Genomic DNA, 19,526 nt, shown 5'->3' with positions numbered 1-19,526 from the left:
GTTCCAGGTTCCGGCTTCAGCCTGGCCCAGTGGGACAGATACAGGTACCTGGGTAGTAAACTAGCAGATGGAATCAACCTCTGTCTGTCTCTCTCTCTCTCTGCCTCTCTCCCTCTCTTTCAAATAAATTTTCAGAATTTTAAAAAAGAGACTGAAAAACAACACCTGCAAAACTGCTGATTCAGTAGGTCTGGGATGGGGCTGGAAATTTGCATTTCTAGTAAGTTGCAGTTTTATTAAGAGGAGCCTGAAGCGTGGAGCTACTGACTGCTGATCTTAGAAGCAACAATATAGGGTAGGAGTCAGAGCAAGTTTTCACTAAAGTGTGTGAAAGAAAGTGCACCTAAGACATGCATAGGGGATAATTTTTTTTTTCAGATCACTGTAGTATGGAACACATACATTAATGCAGATGATTATTATTGAAAAAAAGGAAACAGATCAACAGTCTGTATTTCTATTTTGGATATTTATTTATTTATTTATTTGAGAGACAGAAGAGAGCTCCCATCTGCTGGTTAACTCCTCAAAAGCCTGCACTGGGTGGGGCTGAGCCTGGCCTGTAGCCCTGGAGCCAGGAACTCAATCCAGGTTTTCCACATGGGTGTCAGCAACACAACTACTTGAACCATCACTGACCTCCCAGATCTGCACTGGCAAGAAGCTCCCACCCAGGCAGTCAGATGTGGGACAGGTGCTCTTACAATGTTATGCCCAATTCAGTTGTCCCCAAAGGCCACCAAGGAGCCGGTACCGCTGTAAAGCACACGAGAGTTTTATTGCAGGTCCGGGCCTAGACTCTCAATCGACACCGACGCAGCGGGTCTGAATTGAGAGCCCCGACCCTTCAGTTAACAGGGTTTTTATAGGGTTTTCAGAGACATTCTATACATCATGGTACCATTTAGCAAATCATCTCATCCTGTGGGAAATTCAAAGCACATCTCTTAGAATGGATTAGTGTATCCAGTGGCGGGAATGGGCCTAGCAAAGGTAGCTGGATGGCTTTGGGGTTGATGCCTTTTAAATTAATTGGCTAAAGTAAGGGTCCCAGCTGCTGGGGTGTAGTGCCAAACCACAGGGTCTCGGGATGTTATCAATCACCTTATCTGCCCTGAAAAGACACCAGGAACTTTAGGTATTTCTCTGCTATCTGCTGATTGGCTGTTGCTAGGAGAGTTTATTGCAAGGGGAGTTCATTTATTTACTTTTAGGAGCTTCTGGCTTAGGGTTCAGGGCCTGGTCAGGCCCAAGTTACAAGATGGAGGCCTAATTTAATAGTTACACCTTGATCCAGGCTCAGGTCTCACAACTGTTGTCTTAAGCACTACATCAAACACCTTTGACCAAGGGTTTTTATAGGAGGAAATAAACAAGGGAAAGCTGTCTGTGTGATTAAGGAGCAGAGGGGATTCTTGCGATTTGTAACACCTAGGTTTTCCTTTGACCTTGAAGTTTGGATCTTGGCTCTGGGGTTTACTAGCTACACAACCTTAGGGGAAACCTCTTAATCCCTCTGCACAGTTTCTTTATCTGTTGAATGGAGGTAACAATAATACTTAACTCACGGGATTTTCTGCAATATTTACATGAATTAATACACACACTTCACTAGGAACAACCTGTGGAGTAAAGGGTTTAAACTTGCTCAGACAAGGTGTTTTCCAGTGCCTGCCTAATAGCCACCCAGGTCAAACAAAAACAAACCCAAGCCCAAGAGAGATCTGCTACCAGAAAGTCTGATATGCACCCCACTCCTATACAGCTGAAAGAGGTTTTTATGCAAAACAGTTTAATGCCTACTGTTTCAGAATATCCTGACATGGGAGAACTGGACACCAAAGGCAGACGGGGACATGAGACAAAAGAAAGCATCCAAATCCAAGATTACATAGTGAAATCAATCTACTAGGGACTTACGGACAGAAGCACTTCTTTTTCTTTTTAAGATTTATTTATTGACTTGAGAGGCAGTTATAGAGAAAGAGGTCTTCCAGCTTTTGGTTCACTACCCAAATGGCTGGATCTAGGTCAATCTGAAACCAGGAGTCCGGAGCTTCTCCTGTGTCTCCCACGTGGGATGGAGCTGCTGACCTCTCTTCCACGTACCCATACCTGCACTGGTACTGATGTGCTCCTGCCTCCTGTGCATAGGCTGAGGTGGTCCTGGTTTCCCACAAGTGTTTGGTCTTTGCATCAAGCCTGTAGTACAAGTGACACTCATCAATACAGTGGCCCTGAAGAGTCCCCAGTGTGGAGATGTGCAAGGGACAGCACCGGCTCATGGCCTGAGAGCATGTTTACTCAATGACTGAGTTTTGCCTTGTTTCCACCTTAAGAAATTTGCAACCCCGCGTGCCCTACCACACCACACACTCATTAGACTGCTTTATGCCGTGTCTACCATAAAGGCCAGCTCCTCCTGTGTTCCCAGACATCCAATAGTGAAGGTTTCCTGCCTTCTACCTCAATTGTTCTAGAGCACAATACTGACCTTTAAGGCCTGTTAACAGCTAACCTCATAAAACATGTTTGAGAAAAGTGCACGGGGCCGGCGCTGTGGCGTAGGAGGTTAAGCCTCTGCGTGCAGTTTTGGTGTCCCATATGGATGCTGCTTTCTCCTGGGAAAGCAGCGGAATATGGTCCAAGTGCTTGGGCCCCTGCCATACACGTTGGAGACAAGAATAAGTTCCTGGCTCCTTCCTCTGGCCCAGCCTTGGCTGCTGCAACCATTTGGGGAGTGAACCAGTGGATGAGTGAGCTCTCTGTCTCTCTCCTTCTCTCTGTGTAGCTCTGCCTTTCAAATAAATAAAGAAAAATGATAAGTACATGACATCATTAGCATTCCTATAGTCAAAAATTGTTGGTTTACAAAAGATGTCTATTAATTAATGCTATAAATGACATCATTAGTCTGTTTTTTTCTTTGTTTGATTAGTCCCTAAAATCTGTTTCCCCTTTATGCTGGTAATTAGTATTTTGATATCAAGTTACTCTGAATGAAGTTGCCTTACTAATTATAATCAAGCCTCCCTTGCAGCTAGATATTGTCAAGTTTGTTTCTGAAACATGACCTGGCAGTAGATGTTGTATGCAAATCTGCCTAAGGGCATGGTTTATTCTGAAACTCCTCTCTTTTTCCATCTATATGGACTGGGATGTAGAAATGGCAGTAACCTAATGTCAACCAGGACATGACAGTTCTTTGCTTTTGCACCAGAAACTTCTCTGCCTGTTGGTAGAGTGCATGGATCCCTCCTCAAAATAATGTTTTTGAAAGCATAAAGCATGTAAGATTATAACTGAAATTAACTCAATATACAAGTTACCAAAATAACAAATGTGATATGTGCTTTTCTTTATTGACACAGTAAGTAAGATCTAGGAGCAGACTTAAGAATTGATTTCAAAATGATGAATAAAAATAATATATTAAAATTATCTACATTAACTCTAATTTAATATAAAAATACTTGCGACTTAACATTATGGTGACAGAGTTACTGTCGCAACTATTATTTTGGACTTGTTGTCAACCTTCATGTATGGAGGAAATGGCACGTAGCAGTAAATTTCTTTTTTTTTTAATTTTTTATATTTTATTTGAGAAGTAGAATTACAGACAGTGAGACGGAGACAGAGAGACAGATCTTCCTTCCGTTGGTTCACTCCCCAATTGGCCACAACCGTCAGAGCTGGGCCAATCTGAAGCCAGGAGCCAGGAACTTCTTCCAGGTCTCCATGTGGGTGCAGGGGCCCAAGGACTTGGCCCATCTTCTACTGCTTTCCCAGGCCATAGCAGAGAGCTGGATTGGAAGTGGAATAGCTGTGACTAGAACCAGTGCCCATGTGGGATGCCGGCGCTGCAGGTGGAGGATTAACCTGCTGCACCACAATGCCAGCCCATGGAGCAGTAAATTTCTATGAAAATAAAGAGGTTACTGTTTTATCATCCAAATTCATGGCACTGCTGAATTCTACCCGTGGATGCAGTGGGTAGAATTTTGGTCCCTGTGACCTTCAGATCTCACTGTTACTCCATGGTCGTGGTACTTACTTACAAAAGTGACCATGCAGACAAAACTAGGCTTATCAATGACCTGACCTTGAAATATGGATATTACACCCACATACAGTGGGGTTTTTTTTGGTCAATTAGTCATTCATAATTTCTTTCAGTGAAATAGAACCAATGACAATGTAACATGTAAATATTTCCTGTGTGGTTATAAGATAATAATAAGTTCATTTACACTTTAAGCCATTTCCTCTCAACAGTTTATGCACAAGAATAATTTTTATGCAGATTAGAATACAAATAATTATACATTACACTTTTTTGTACTCTATTACTTACTGCAGATCAGGGAAAACACACGGTACTTATCTTTTGGGGGTCATTTTTCCATTCAATTGTTGTTTATAGCCATCATCTATATTCCCACTAAACTACAGTCTTTTTGCTTTTTACTTGTTAAACTTCTTATTCGGTGAAGTATTAAGCTGTTTTACTACAATGTAAATTTAAAATCTGTTATCTCAAAAACTAAAAAAAAAGGTAGAAGTAAGGAGGGAAGTAGGGAGGGGGAGTTAAGGAATATCATTATAAGACTTGTATCTACAACTCATATTGAATCTGTTAAAAATTCATTAAAATTAGCATAAAAATTACGTGAAACAGGGACATTACCCTGGGCTCTGTGTGTGGGCCCAGTGTAACCACAGGAGCCTTTAAAATCAGGGAGGCCGTCAGAGAGATCTGGCAGAGGGAGACTTTTGGAAAACTGGAAGCGTGAGGTGGGTTTGCCCCAAGGTCGCTGGGTTGGACAGGAAGGGGCCCCAGGGGAAGCTTGAGGAGGAAATGAAATCTGCTGGCAGCCTGGATGAGCTCGGAAGCGAACTCCTGCCTGGGGAGGCCCTCAGCAGAAACGCTGGCAGAGCCGCCTGCCCAGCCGTGGCTCCTCCACACGTGTGAGATGGCAAGCGGCTCAGTTTCAGCAGCTACCTTCGTGCTGATTTGTTTGGGCAGCCTTAGAGTGCTAACGTGATGGACCACGGTTTATAATCCTGTTCAAAAGAATACTCAAAGAAAAAATTCAATGAAATCAGATCCTCAAAGATCTGTGGAGAAGACTTCCACCCCAGCCTGCAGCAGCTACGCAACTGCCAAGAGACGTAAACTTTCTTTTTAAAACTTTTTTTAAAAAAGATTTATTTTTTATTTATCTGAAAGAGTTATAGAGAGAGGTAAAGACAGAGAGAGGGGTCTTCTATCTGCTGGTTCATTCCCCCAGTGACCGCAACAGCTGGCTGAGCTGATCCGAAGCCAGGGTCCAGGGGCTTCTTCCTGGTCTCCCGTAAGGGTACAGGGGTCCAAGGACTTGGGCCAACTTCTGCTGCTTTCCCAGGCACAGTAGCAGGGAGCTGGATGGGAAGTGGAGCAGCCAGGGACTTCGGTCTGGCACCCACATGGGATGCCGGTGCTGTAGGCCTGGGCTTGAACTGGCCGTGCCACGGTGCTGGCTCCATCTTTTTGAAGTAAAAAAAAAAATTTTTTTTCTCCCTTTACTTGAAAGGCCCAGAGAGAGATCTTCCATCCCCTGGTTCCGTTCACTCCTCAAATGCCCACCACAGCCAGGAGCCAGGAACTCCATCTGGGTCTCTCACGTCAGAATCATGTAAGCCTCCCAGGTGTGCATTAGCAGGAGGCAGTAACTGGCAGTGGAGACAGGAGTCAAGTCCAGGTACTCTGATATCAGATGTGGACAGCCCAAGAGGCATCTTAACTGTGGCGTCAAACAGCCACCTCTAAATTTCACTTTTCAAAGTTGATGATGTCTCTGGGTATGAAAGCGGTCACTTAAATGAAATGTAAAACGGGAGAAGAGATCCAGGACAATGTCTTGAAAACAACCCTCCCTCTATTTGATGGCAGGAGAAGCAGGTGAGCCTCAAGGAGACAAAGGGACAACCAGGGAGAGGGAAGCCAACCTTGGACAGTGGTGTCACAAAGGGCAAGGGAAGAGAACAGTTCACAGAGGTCAAGACTGTTCAGCTCTGGTATTTGACAAGAAGGAGATGAGTGGAGACGTGGGCCTGGAAATACAAAGATGCGAGAATGATGAAAGCAGCCTTGACTGCAAGACTTACTATACAGTAAACCACAGCTCCTCCGAATCCAAATGGACCTCAGTGCTTCTCTCTATGCTCATGTAGCCATGTGCTGATAAAAATACATAGATTTCAGTCATCATTTTATAGAAGAGCAGATGGTGCCCACTTCTGATTCTTGCTTTATTCAACAAGTCAGAGCGGTCTCTTCAAGTCATCGTGATGTCTCTAAAGTGTCAAGGGAACAAAAGGTTTGCCGACACTTGTTAAAGCACAGTAGGGAAGACTGCATTCGGGACTGTCACAGAGGGTACACAGACCCTGCAATGGGTCTTGCAGAGCACAGCAATTGGGCTCTTCTCCAAATACACCAAGGGCAGGCAGGATTTACAGCCCAGGAGGAGCAGGGTGGGAGTCAGGGGACAGAAAATCACTCAGAGGATACATCAGGGGACTGGGGGATACTGGCTAAACTGATGCAACAGGATTCTCGCTGAAGACAGGCCAGCAGTCACCTGGGGGAGGACGGAGGCTGAGAAACCTGGGCAGGTTCTGGAGGTGTGCTGGGGGGTAGGGCTCTTGCTGCACTGATGTGCTGACACCAGACTTCACATGGAAGTGCACATGGGCCTGATGTTGGAGTTGAGAGACCGTCGTCGAGAAGGTTCTACTGGATCTCAGACAAAGAACTGAAAGAGGCTTACAGACAACAGCAGCAGCAACAAGATTAAAGCAAAAGGACACTCTTTTAAGGCAGGAGGAAGCTGGCAGGACAATCAAAGCTCAGGGCGAGACAGACGGGAGGCCCCTAAGGCGACACGGGCTGCCTTTTTAAAGGGATGGCTATTGGGCAAGGGGTCTTTAGGGCAGTCCTGAGATTATCTGTGAGCTCAGCCAGCCCCCTTATGCTGACAACTTGAGGAATTGTGCCAACAGTTTCCTTGTTTTCCAGTTGGTAGACTTTCCTGTTTTGATCTTTGTTGAGAATGATTTTTGTGAAAATTTTTGTTTCAAAAGATGTTTCCCAAGATTTAACCTAAATTACCGATTTCTTAAGAAATTTTATCTTATGTGAGCAATCTCTGTGCCAAATTCTGATCCTTGGGAACTGTCTCTGTGCAAACACGTGTTCCCCGGGGTTAAACCTATGGAAGCAGTTCTTTAAGTAGTTTTACCTTTTTAAAATTGTATTTATTATTTTTTAAAAAGATTTACTTCTTTATTTTAAGGGCAGGGTTACACAGACAAAGGGAGAGATAGAGATCTTTTATCCACTGGTTCACTCCCCAAATGGCCCCAATAGCCAGGGCTGGGCCAGGCCAAAGCCAGGAGCCTGGAACTCCATCCAGGTTTCCTACATGAGTAGAATGGGCCCGAGGTCTAGGACCATCCTCTGCTGCCCTCCCAGGCACGTTAGCAGGGAGCTGGATTGCAAATAGAGCAGCCAGAACCTGAACCAGCTGCTGGTATAGCGGGCAGCAGCTTAACCTACTGTGCCAGAAAGCCAGCCCCAGTTTTATCTTGCATCAGCTCTCTTTTAGACACATAGTTTCCCAAGCAAGCAGGAAAAAAAACCAGGCAATTTTGAAGTTTTGTAACTCTTGGGATTTTCCTCTTTGTTTCTGCTTCCCTGCCCTACCTGCCTCCTGCTCAGGCCTAGGAGAAGGTTCAGAGGCCACACTACAGGTTGGCCAAAGACCTCTGTCGACGTCATTTTTAATAATTAGTTAACACTCATCATTACCCTATTGAAACTCACTCTGTTTCCAACTTTTGCCACTGTAAACAATTCCTAAGTACTGGAAGAATTTCAGTAGAGACTGTGGAAATGTAAAAATTTTAATGTTAACAAAATAGCTGTGTCCAGATTATCATTTTAAAAATTTTTTACTTATGTTATCTGAAGGGCAGAAAAACAGTGAGAAAGACAGAAACAGAGAGACAGAGAGAGAGAGAGAAAGGTGTTTTCCACCTAGGCCAAGTTGAAGCCCTGAGCCAGGAATTCAACCCGCCTCAGATTCCCACAAGGTGACAGGGACAAAAGGACTTGAGCTGTCATTTACTACCTCTACACAATGTGCACGAGCAGGAAGCTGGATGGGAATGAGTCTCAACTGGAACCGCAAACTGTGATACAGGATGTGGTCATTCCAACAGCTATCTTTACCACAATGCCAAATGCCCACCCCAGATAATTACTTTTAAGGCCACAGCAATTCTCAGTAACGTACAAAAAGCTATCCTTTCCCCATCATCATTGCTGGGTTTTAACTGTTGTCACAGAGCAAAGGGAAAGGGGGCCGGCACTGTGGCTTATTGGGTAAAGCCTCCAATTGCGGTGCCAGCATCTCCTATAGGCACCAGTTCAAGTCCTGACTGCTCCTCTTCCAATCCTGCTCCCTGGGAAAGCAGCGGAAAATGGCCCAGGTGCTTCGGTTCCTGTACCCACGTGGGAGACCTGGCAGAAGCTCCTGGCTCCTAACATTGGATTGGCCCAGCTCCAGCCATTGCAGCTGCTTGGGGTGTGAACCAGCAGATGGAAGACCTGTCTCTCCCTCTCTCTGTAACTCTGCCTCTCAAATGGATAAATCAATCTTAAAAAAGAAGAAAAAGAAGAACAAAGAGAAAAACAAAGTAATCTGAGAAGAAAAATAGGTCTTGTGCATTGGATTCCCAACTGGAAAACAAAACTCAAGGCCAACCTGGAAAACCAAAAACAGCACAGGAGACTCCCAATACCGACGCAAGCGCTAAGAGCTAGAGTTTGGGAGGCCGGCTGTGGGGGCTACCCACACACAGCCCAGCGACCGTTGCAGTCCCAGTTCTGTTCAGACTGCTCTGGGGCACATATTCTACCACTGCAGAGAACCGCCTTTAAAGGAGGTTGTGTCAGCCCCATTGTGTCAGATCCGTCCACTCTCAGCCGTGATCTCCCAAGTGAAACTGACCATTGTGGCAGGCACTGATGGACTGAGCCTCCCCAGGGGCCCTCTCGCCCCCTGTCTGTCCCAGCTGCTCCTTCCTCCCCTTCCTGCACGTGACCTTAACCCCTTCTTACCAGCTCCCACCTCCCTCGGCCAAAATGTCCACTCCCTAGGAACACATCCGACCAACTAGTCCTAAAACTAAACGAACGTCAGCCGAGCGCCTTTGCTAAGGAGCCATTCTTCACAGCCCAGACTGCCCGTGAGAGCCACCTGTTCCCCAGCATTCCCCAATGTTTGCTAAAACTGTAGGGGTGGAACGTGCTGGGGTTTCCTCCCCTACCCCTCACAAGGGTCACAGCTAACACTCCCACAGAAGACAGGCTAGCAGGAGAGAAACCTAACAGAAGTGTCATGTGACATGGGAGGCTTCAGCATAAGGACCAGGGGAAACTTCTCTCTGCTTGGGTTAAGCACAGACAGCTGTGTGGAAATGTGATTGGCAGAGTGTGATCTAATGGTAACAGCTGGGAGGGGAAACCCAGCGGGGCCTGTTTCTTCAGACTCTGCTCGGTCTGTGTGATTCTCCTTCCTCTGTAAGGCCCTTCTGGAACGAGGGTCTTCCTTTCAGACAAGGTAGATCAGAGAACTTCCTCATGGCCTGCTCACGCACAGAAAGGCAGGGGAAGGTTAGGTAATATTTTAGGGTTAAGGCTTGCTTTGGGTAAAAGGGGTTCTAGTTTTTTTTGACCAACCTCAGGGAAGAGGAATTCTTGTTTCCATGATTTGTTTCAGAGGAAATGAGTGGTGAAAAACAGGGGGTGGGGGCAACGCTGTGGCATAGCAGGTATAAGCCATTGTCTGCAGTGCCGGCATCCCATAGGGGTGCCAGTTCGAGACCTGGCTGCTCCACTTCTGATCCAGCTCTCTGCCATGGCCTGGGAAAGCATAGAAGATGGTCCAAGTCCTTGGGTCCCTGCACCCATGTGAGAGACCCAGAGGAATCTCCTGGCTCCTGGCTTCGGATCAGCGCAGCTCCAGCTGTTGTGGCCAACTAAGGAGTGAACCAGCAGATGGAAGACCTCTCTCTCTCTCTCTCTGCCTCTCCTTCTCTCTCTGTATAACTCTGACTTTCAAATAAATAAATAAATCTTAAAAAAAAAAGAGGGCAGGGCTGCTTCCGAGGACTTCCTTGTGGGAGACCCGGAAGAAGCTCCTGGATTTCGGACCGGCTCAGCTGGCTGTTGCGGCCATCTGGAGAGTGAACCAGCAGATAGAAGACCTCTCTCTTTGCCTCTGCTCTCTGCCTTTCAAATAAATAAATAAATGAATCTTTAAAAACAAAAAACAAACAAACAAAAAAAAAAACAGAGCTTGTCTGAGCTGCCTTGAGAAGAGTCGGAGTGGAAATGCCAGGCAGGCAGGGGACGTGAGCGGCTTCCCCACTAATGCGAAGGGCTTCATCAGTCTCGCTGGGAAAACAGGCTCTGGCACTGAGGGTGACACAAGTAGACGGGTGGCCAGTTTATGGTGACCACACAACCGTGACCAGCTGTGAGACTATGGTAAAGAGCAACAAATCCTGAGGTCCTAAGATGAAGTGCTTTCTTTGATCTATGAAGTCCTTCTTGTTTTACACACATAAACCTCTGGTACCCAAGTATACGGGAGCTCTCTCCCCTCCTGCCCAACAGGAGTGCCTGCTTTGCCTTCCTGTCAATATAACTTTGCTAGAATCGCCTTCTCATTGTGGTCACTGGTCTCATACTTCATCGTCAACACGACACGATCCGAGTTCTCAGCTCAACAGCCTTAAGTCACAGGGACTGGCCCGCTGAGCGAGCCCCGCTTCCAATGCACTGTGCACCGGAGGTACTTCCTAATCTTTGTCCTACTTGGTACAAGACTCGTGACTTGTTTAGTTTTCACTGTGCCGCCTTCTCACAGATAACCTGGGCTCAGAGACCCAAGAGAACTTTAGTGTGGTCTACGCCCTCGTTTCTTCTTTGTTCTTGGTATTTCTGCGTGAGTGCAAAGTTGTGGGGTGCTGGGCTCTGAAAATGACCCCTGGAAGCATGGCACTTTCGCATGCTGCGTCCTTGAAACTGAAGGGCGCTCGGAAGGACGGGGAAGCAAAGTCCTTTCTGACCTTCTCCCGCCCTTCTTCCGCTTGCTTTTCTTTCTTCCCCGAGGCAGGACGCAGAAAGTAGAATTCCTTTGCCTCAAGGCAGGTGATAGAAAACTACAAATATTATTCTATTCCTTTCCTGCCCTTCTGAGGAGGTTACAGGGGTAGGAATCTTTTTGCCAAGGGCCATTTGGGTATTTAAAGCATCATTCGCAGTCCATCCAACATTAATCAGCTTGGAACATGCATTGTGGTGTATGTAGCAGGTTAAGCTTCCATCTGTGATGCCAGTATCCCATATGGGCACAGGTTTGAGTCCCAACAGCTCCACTTCCCATCCAGCTTCCTGCTAACGTCCAGGGAAACCAGCAGAGGACGGCCCCTGCACCCACGTGGGAGACCAGGATGGAGTCACAGACTCTTGACTTCTTCCTGGCCCAGCCCTGGCCATTATGTCCATTTGGGGAGTGAACCAGTGGATGAAAAACCTCTCTCTCTCTCTATCCCTTTCTCTGTAACACTGTCTTTGAGATAAAATATACCTTAAATGTAAACTTAAAACTTAGCCCGCTATAGACTTAGCAAACTTTGAGTCCTCCTGCAGTTGCCTTGGCAGTATCAGACCAAATGATTTTGTTGGCCTTACACAGCCCGTGGACCAGACATTCCCCAGTCACAGCTAAGAAGTGGCCATAAAGAAGTTCTCTGACCTACACTGCCTGATAGTGGATCATAAAACCCTCATTCCAAAAGGGTTCTGCTCCAGACCATGGAAGAAGGAAAGTCACACAGAGAGGCTAAAAAGATCTGAACACAGGGGCTGAGATGGTCTTCCCACCAGTCTGTTACCATTAGGATGCATCTCGTATGTCCAATCATATCTGATAAAACAGAGCTGTCCAGGATTCACTGACCCTAAGCATAAAATCAGTTCCCCTGGGTCTTTGGTATTCACTCTGAAGGCTCTTATGCCACATAAAACCAGTTAAATTATCTGTTTTGTTGTTCTCCTACTAACTTGTCTGTGGGGAGCAACTCAGACTAGACTGTTACTGGTATTAAGACTTATTCTATGCATCTGCTCTCCCACAATATGGCACTGGGAGAGAAGTAAACAGCTTCTACCCAGCTGCCTCTCACCAACTTGACAAGCTGCAGGAGCTGCTCCTGATTGGAGGAGAGCAGCGTACTTGGCGTGTGGGTAGCCGAGTTGGGATTGGTGGAAGAGGACTATAAAGGAGGAGAGAGACAACATGCACCAGGAACATCTAAGAGGAACATCTGAGGAACACCTGTGCAGCCCCCGAGAGAGCCGGCCGGCGGTGTGCCGCTCCCCCGCGGAAGTGGGGAAAGTGACAGGGGGAACCGCCCTTCCACGGAGGTGGAAGGGGCGGTAGCCAACCCGGGAAGAACCAGCAGCAAACCCGGGGAGGGCCGAGCAGACAAAAGAACAGCGCAGGGTCCTGTGTCGTTCCTCCACGAAGAGGGGGAGCGACACTTGTCATTGTAAAAGGGACGTCAGCTCGGCCTCTTATGGCACAGAAAAAAGTTACCACTTTTCACCCCTGCGGGACAAAGAACACCAAATTCTGGGTACTCGGGCAAGATCTGACCACAGACATTTTAGAACTTCATGGGCCATTCTGAGAACTTTTAGATAGGAACGGATTCCAAATGGTCAATGGTCAGAATGTAAAGATTTTTTATTTATTCAAAAGGCAGAGTTAAGAGAGACAGAAGTGTTTTCCATTGGCTAGTTCACTTCCCAAATGCCCAAAACAGCCAGGGCTGAGCCAGGCCAAAGCCAGGAGCCAGGAACTCCATCCCAGTGTCCCACATGGGTGGAAGGGGCCCAAACACTTGGGGCATCTTCTGCTATAGGTCCACTGAACTATGGATAGAAGGTAGCTGGATCAGAAGAGGTGGGACTCCTTCCCAGCCACTCCAGTATGGTATGTGGGGGGTCCCAAGTGCTGGCTTCACCTGCTGTGCCATCAGACCCACCCCAGTGGTCAACATTTTTTAATGACCATGAAGAGCCCTCTCAAGGAAAAATTCAAAACTGCCTCCGTTCAGCCTCCTTAGGAAAGACTAATAAATGCAGAAGATCTAAAATTCAACCTTAAAATTTCTATTCCTCCCAATTCAATCTTGGATTGCCTTCTTCCTCTCCAGTGTTCTCCTCGTCCTCTTCCCTTAACTCCATTGTCCCTTGGTAAACATGACCCTGGCAGTGGGCAATATCCCTTCATGTCTTACTACCTAAGTGAAGACAACGACCAATCTAGATAACCTTACAGCTTTAAACTCTGGTCAAGATCAGGTTCACGTAATGTAGCCAAGTACTTTGTGAATTATCCTGAAGAGAAAAGTTCATTGAAGAATTGAGGACTGTCGGGAGTGCAGTGGAGGATGGCCCAGGTGCTTGGGCCCTGCACCCCATGGGAGACCAGGAAAAGCACCTGGCTCCTGGCTCCTGCCATCGGATCAGCGCGGTGTGCCGGCCGCAGCGCGCCGGCCGCGGCGGCCATTGGAGGGTGAACCAACGGCAAAGGAAGACCTTTCTCTCTGTCTCTCTCTCTCACTGTCCACTCTGCCTGTCAAAAAAAAAAATAAAATAAAAAAAAAAAAAAAAAGAATTGAGGACTGTCTTAGAAATTCATAGTACGGTCCCTGATCTCCATCAAAGGCTCATGTCCCTGTGGGGCCCAGAGGAGGTGGAACTCCTACACAATGAGCGGGTCCTCTGCTGCGCTCTCTAGGTAGAAAGTCTTGAAGAACTGACTCCCTGTACTTGCTGGCAGCAATAGCCAACAAGGGAAATAACTTCTCAAAGGATAAACTCCTATTTTGTTAGACCAAATTGGTCATGACATCAGTGTGCCAAATGGAAAATCTCTCCCCCTTCAGAGAATGGAAGCTCCTGGTGACCTTACCTGGCCAATTACCAAAGCATAATAGAGGGATTTCTTAGCCTTGTAGGACACGGCAGGACAATGTAGACTATGGATGCCCTTGTACTAGCTTCCCACGTTTCCCATCTTAAGTAGCTGACACAACTGAGTCACAGTTGGCCACAGGAGAAAAATGGGCAAGTTTTGGAAAGCTAAGAGAAGCAGGTGTTAATTTTTTTTTTTTGCACTGGAAATCGATGTGTCATCACACATTTGCTAGCTCACGCTGTTAGGGTGGTGAAGTGCCCACTTGTATTAGCCATTTGTCATTACTACAACTAAAATGCCTAAGATGAATTCTTAGGAAGAAACTAAGTTCATTTCAGCTTATAGTTTTGCAAACTCACTGTCTATACCAGATGGTTCCACTGGTCTGGCATCTGGAGTTGGCAAAACTCATGTGAAGGGTGGATTCCCTGGAAAGCCAGGAAGCAGAGGAGCACAAAGAGCCCTCCAGAAAGTACACTCCAATGACGTTAAGGTCTCCCACTGGGCCCACCTCCTACTTGCCAGAATTAGACCAAACCTATACCTTAATCCATCAATCATAAATGTCAATCTGCAAACCAATAAAATAAGACTGAGCCAGCCACTGCTGCCTGCAGTGTCAGCACCCCTTATGGGTGCCGGTTTGTGTCCTGGCTGCTCCACTTCTGATTCAGCTCCCTGCTAATGGCCTGGGAAAGAGGTAGAGAATGGCTCAGTGCTTAGGCACCTGCACCCACGTGGGACACCTGGATGGTGCTCCTGGTTCCTGGCTTCAGCCTGGCCCAGCCCTGGTTGTTGCAGCCATTTGGGGCATGAACCAGCAGATGGAAGAGCCTTCTCTCTCTGCCTTTACCTCTCTCTAACTCTTTCAAATCAATTTTTTTAAAAAAATCTTAAAAGCAAAAGACTTTGAGGACCACTTATTCAGTGGGAGACATAAATTATTACTGGAACTGTCACACCAGTCCAGAGTCCCTCTAGCTCCCACCTTGTCTGATCTGAGCTAGGTGCATGGGCAGTTCTTTGTTGAGCACCACCTTCCCCTGCAGGCTGGACATCATGGCTGGCCCTTGTGTTTTCCAGTCTATTCATACGGCTTCCAGTCTTGCTCTTCCTTGCTTCACACCCATCTTTACTGACTGCTAGCCCTAATGACTTCAGATCACTGCATAACACAAAGACGAAAGACTTGTACAGACTTCTTAACTAGCTTTCACATTTGTCTAAACTCCAATCCCTATTAAAACAACAAAAACTCCCAATAATAAGTTTCTGCAACTAACCTTTTTCCTTTACTTATGGTGTTTCTGCTACTCTGATTAAACTCTGAATGATGCAAGAAGTCCATATATCTAGGAAATAATTATCTAAAAAAGAGTGTAACCACATTTGTAGGAGTGGGTGTTATAGCACAGTGGGTGAAGTTTCTGCTTGGGACACCACATTTCCTATCAGAGTGCCTGGGTTCAAGTCTCAGCTCCATTTCCAATTCCAGTTTCCTGCTATGTGTGCCCTGACAAGCAGCAAGTTATGGTTCAAGTACTTGGGCCCCTGCTACCCACAGGGAAGACCAGTTTGGAAATGTAACCTCCTGTCTTTTGCTTGGCTGTTGCAGGCATTTGCAGAGTGAACCAGGAGATCAAAGACCTCTGTTTCTCTCTCTGCATTTCAAGCAGATGAAAACAAATAAAAACAAACATTTTAAAAATGTATACAGTTTTAGAGAATATTTTTAAAAATTATATTTGTACCATTTACTGCTTGCTATGTGCTGGTTATTTATTATTTATTTTTGTAAGTGTGCCTTAAACTAACTTGATCTTTACCACAACACAATTTTTCAGGTAAGGAAATTGAGTTTAAACAGAATAATAAATTTTCCTAAGGACACACTGTTAGAGTATAAGAGGTTTTCAAAAAGTCCATGACATACAGTAAATGATTAGTAAATATTAGGAGGGATGAAACTGGAGATTGTCGCTCCCCCTCTTCGTGGAGGAACGACACAGGACCCTGCGCTGCTCTTTCGTCTGCTCGGCCCTCCCCGGGCTTGCTACTGGTTCTTCCCGGGTTGGCTACTATCCCTTCCACCTCCGTGGAAGGGCAGTTCCCCCTGGCCACATTCCCCACTTCCGCAGGGGAGCGGCACACCGCCGGCCGGCTCTCTCGGGGGCTGCACAGGTGTTCCTTCAGCTAGATGTTCCCCTTAGATGTTCCTGGTGCATGCCGTCTCTCTGCTCCTTTATAGTCCTCCTCCGCCAATCCCAACTCGGCTGCCCACACGCCGAGTACGCTGCTCTCCAATCAGGAGCAAGTCCTACAGTTTATTGGTTGAACTGGAGGCAGCTGTGCGGAAGCTGTTTACTTCTCTCCCAGCGCCATATTGTGGGAGAGCAGATGCATAGAATAAGTCTTAATTCCAGTAACTCAGTCCAGTCCGGGCTGCTCCCCACAGAGATGTTTCCAAATAGATAAATCATCTGAAGAAATTCCTTTGATTGGTCACATAGGACAGAAATATTACATTTTCTTAGCCAAAATGTGGGAAGATATTTACTCTGTCGAATTTAAATTGTTCGTTTGCCCTCCTTCACAAAGGCCAACAGCCAAATTGCAGAAGCTGATCTCCAAGGTAACTTGTGTGCTCCGACAGATCATTCTGAGATTCCACCATGATGTACCATGGACAAGGCCAAAATGTGTACAAGGTGATGGTGCAGCCCATCAGCCTCATCTTCAGACACCTGCCAAACAGATCTGGCACTCATGTTCTGAGGCTCTGCGAGCAAGTGAGTATGTGGATGGAGAGCTGGATCACTGGTTTTGATGAATAATGAACTTTGCATCAGATGATACGGAAAAGATTCATACCAAAACAAAGTCAAGAAAACCAAGTGTCTCCAACTAGAAAGCATAATTGAAGTGAGAAACTGGAGAGAAGGCAGTGTTTTTTCTGTTTTTTTTCTAGGTGTCCTTTAATTGGCAGTATGGTTCTAACACACAGGCTCATACTGTTTTTGATTACCCTTATGTTATTACAAGAAGACAATAAAGACAGTGGAATTTTTTTTTAAAAGGCAGTAGCCAGATATTCATGAAGCAAAGTAAATTCTTAAGTGTGGGAGGAAAGAAAACCTACAACTCTTCCTAAAACTCACAAGAGGCCAACTTATTGCATCACACATCCTCTAGCAAAAGTTGGGGCATGTTGAAACATGCTGTTCTGTTTTCACTCACATTTTCCTCAAGATGAAAATCATACATGCTCATGACAATGTGAAGAATACTTGAAAAACAGAATACAACATTTTCAACAGCCTGTTATACAAAGATTACTATTCTTAATACACAGATAATTTTCCTCCCATGAATTTTTCCATGATCATTTTATTTTCTTTAAAAACAGTTTTATATATTGTAAGATACTTCATAAATATAATTCTAATGATTGGATATTTTTCCAAGGAAAAGAAGTACCAAAGCTTACTAACTCATTTCTCTAGCAGTGGACAGAGTTCATGGAGATGTTCTGGTATTTGTTTTTCTTTCTTTTTTTTTTTTAAGATTTATTTATTTATTTGAAAGTCAGAGTTACCCAGAGAGAAGAAGAGGCAGAGAGAGAGAGAGAGAGAGGGAGAGAGAAACAGAGAGAGAGAGAGAGAGAGAGAGAGAGATCTTCCATCTGCTGGTTCACTCCCCAAATGGTCGAAATTGCCAGAGCCGTGCCAATCTGAAGCCAGGAGCCAGGAGCTTCCTTCAGGCCTCCCACGTGGGTGCAGGGGCCCAAGGACTTGGGCCATCTTCCACTGCTTTCCTAGGCCATGGCAGAGAGCTGGATCAGCTGGGTCTCAAATGAGCACACATATAGGATGTCAGTGCTGCAGGCGGTGGCTTTACTCACTACACCACAGTGTCTCTGCTATGGCCTAGGAAAGCAGTGAAAGATGGCCCAAGTCTATGGCCAAGACATAGAAGAAGCTCCTAGCTCCTGGCTTCAGAAGAGCACAGCTCTGGATGTTGTGGCCACTTGGGTAGTGAACCAGCAGATGAAAGGAAGACATCCCTCTCTCTCTCTCTCTGCCTCTGCCTCTCTGTATCTCTGCCTTTCAAATAAATAAACATAAAAAAATTAAACAAAATAAATCTGCCTCTTCTCAGGTTTGGCATAAATTTTATACACACACATTTAACATACATATTTATATACACGTGCATGTATCCTCTTACTTCTAAAATTGTATTTTCTTAAATCTTTACTCTGGTAATCTTATACCTCTGCTTAGACTTAATTTCTCTTTAAAGATTTATTTATTTATTTGAAAGCCACTATGATAGAGAAATCTTCCATCTGCTGGTTCACTTCCCAAATACCCGCAACAGTCAGGCTGGGAGAGGACAAAGCCAAGAGCCAAGAACTCCATCCAGGTTTCCCAAGTGGGTGGCAGGGAACCAAATACTTGGGTCATCATCCATTGCCTTTCCAGGTGCATTAGCAGGGACCAGCCCAAAAGCAGAGCAGCTGAGTCTCAAAGCAGGCACGTCCCTGGGTACAAAATATTCCCAGAATATGTGGTGTGATATGAAGACAACCTGTTTCTTCAAAACAGACAAAACACCCCTTGCTCTCTTTTGCCTTGATTTGAAATTAAACTTGATGACCATATAATATACGTGCACTTGAGTCTATTACTGGGTCATATTCTCTCTCAGAGGCAAAACTGTCTGTAACTGCTTTATCAGGGTCATGTTTTGAGAGCCTTGAACTTTGTTATCTGAAACTGCATAGCCTGTTCGAACTATTTGTTCAAAATTTCTGTTCTGTCCTAAATACGTCATCTAAGTTCATCTACACTCTGATGTTCCTTTTCATGAATAAATTATACTCTACTGAGTTGGTAGAATTCAGGCATGGCCAATAGGCCAAGGGGAAGAAGGAATCTTACTTTTTTTTTTTTGATAGGCAGAGTTAGACAGTGAGAGAGAGAGAGAAAGGTCTTCCTTCCATTGGTTCACCCCCTAAATGACCGCTACGGTTGGTGCGCTGCACCGATCCAAAGCCAAGAGCCAGGTGCCTCCTCTTGGTCTCCCATGCAGGTGCAGGGCCCAAGGACTTGGGCCATCCTCCACTACCTTCCCAGGCCACAGCAGAGAGCTGGACTGGAAGAAGAGAAACCAGGAAAGAATCCGGTGCCCTGACCGGGATTAGAACCTGGGGTGTCGGCACCGCAGGCGAAAGATTAGCCTAGTGAGACGTGGCAACAGCCAGGAATCTTACTCTTAATTCTGCCACTCAGCAGCCCTCTTTCCTTCCACAGAGGAAACTAACATCCATAGTTCTGGTTTCTTGGTTATGTTATTACTGGGTGGATTTCCATAGATGGGGTTTGAGTTGTGGTGTGGCTTTCGTGAGGCCATCCCCCA

At 45.8% G+C, this 19,526-nt stretch overlaps 1 protein-coding gene across 2 annotated transcripts in view; it reads right to left on the bottom strand.

Moving 5' to 3' along the window:
* The window catches only part of LOC149124766 (uncharacterized), a 168,056-nt gene that overhangs the window by 2,241 nt on the left and 146,289 nt on the right, over nt 1-19,526 (bottom strand). The window contains exon 1 of one of the 2 annotated variants that reach the window (XR_016213035.1): nt 705-837. The exons of the other annotated variant lie outside the window; for it this stretch is intronic. The gene's annotated coding sequence lies outside the window, so the exon portion shown is untranslated. Of the gene's footprint in view, nt 1-704; nt 838-19,526 lie in introns of those variants that run through there. 2 annotated transcript variants of the gene reach the window in all.

This window comes from Oryctolagus cuniculus, chromosome 9 (genome assembly GCF_051225735.1).
Source record: "Oryctolagus cuniculus isolate XC-2025 breed Fujian yellow rabbit chromosome 9, ASM5122573v1, whole genome shotgun sequence".
Taxonomy (NCBI): domain Eukaryota; kingdom Metazoa; phylum Chordata; class Mammalia; order Lagomorpha; family Leporidae; genus Oryctolagus; species Oryctolagus cuniculus.
Note: the sequence above shows the minus strand (reverse complement) of the source record. Positions and strands in the feature narration are given on the sequence as shown.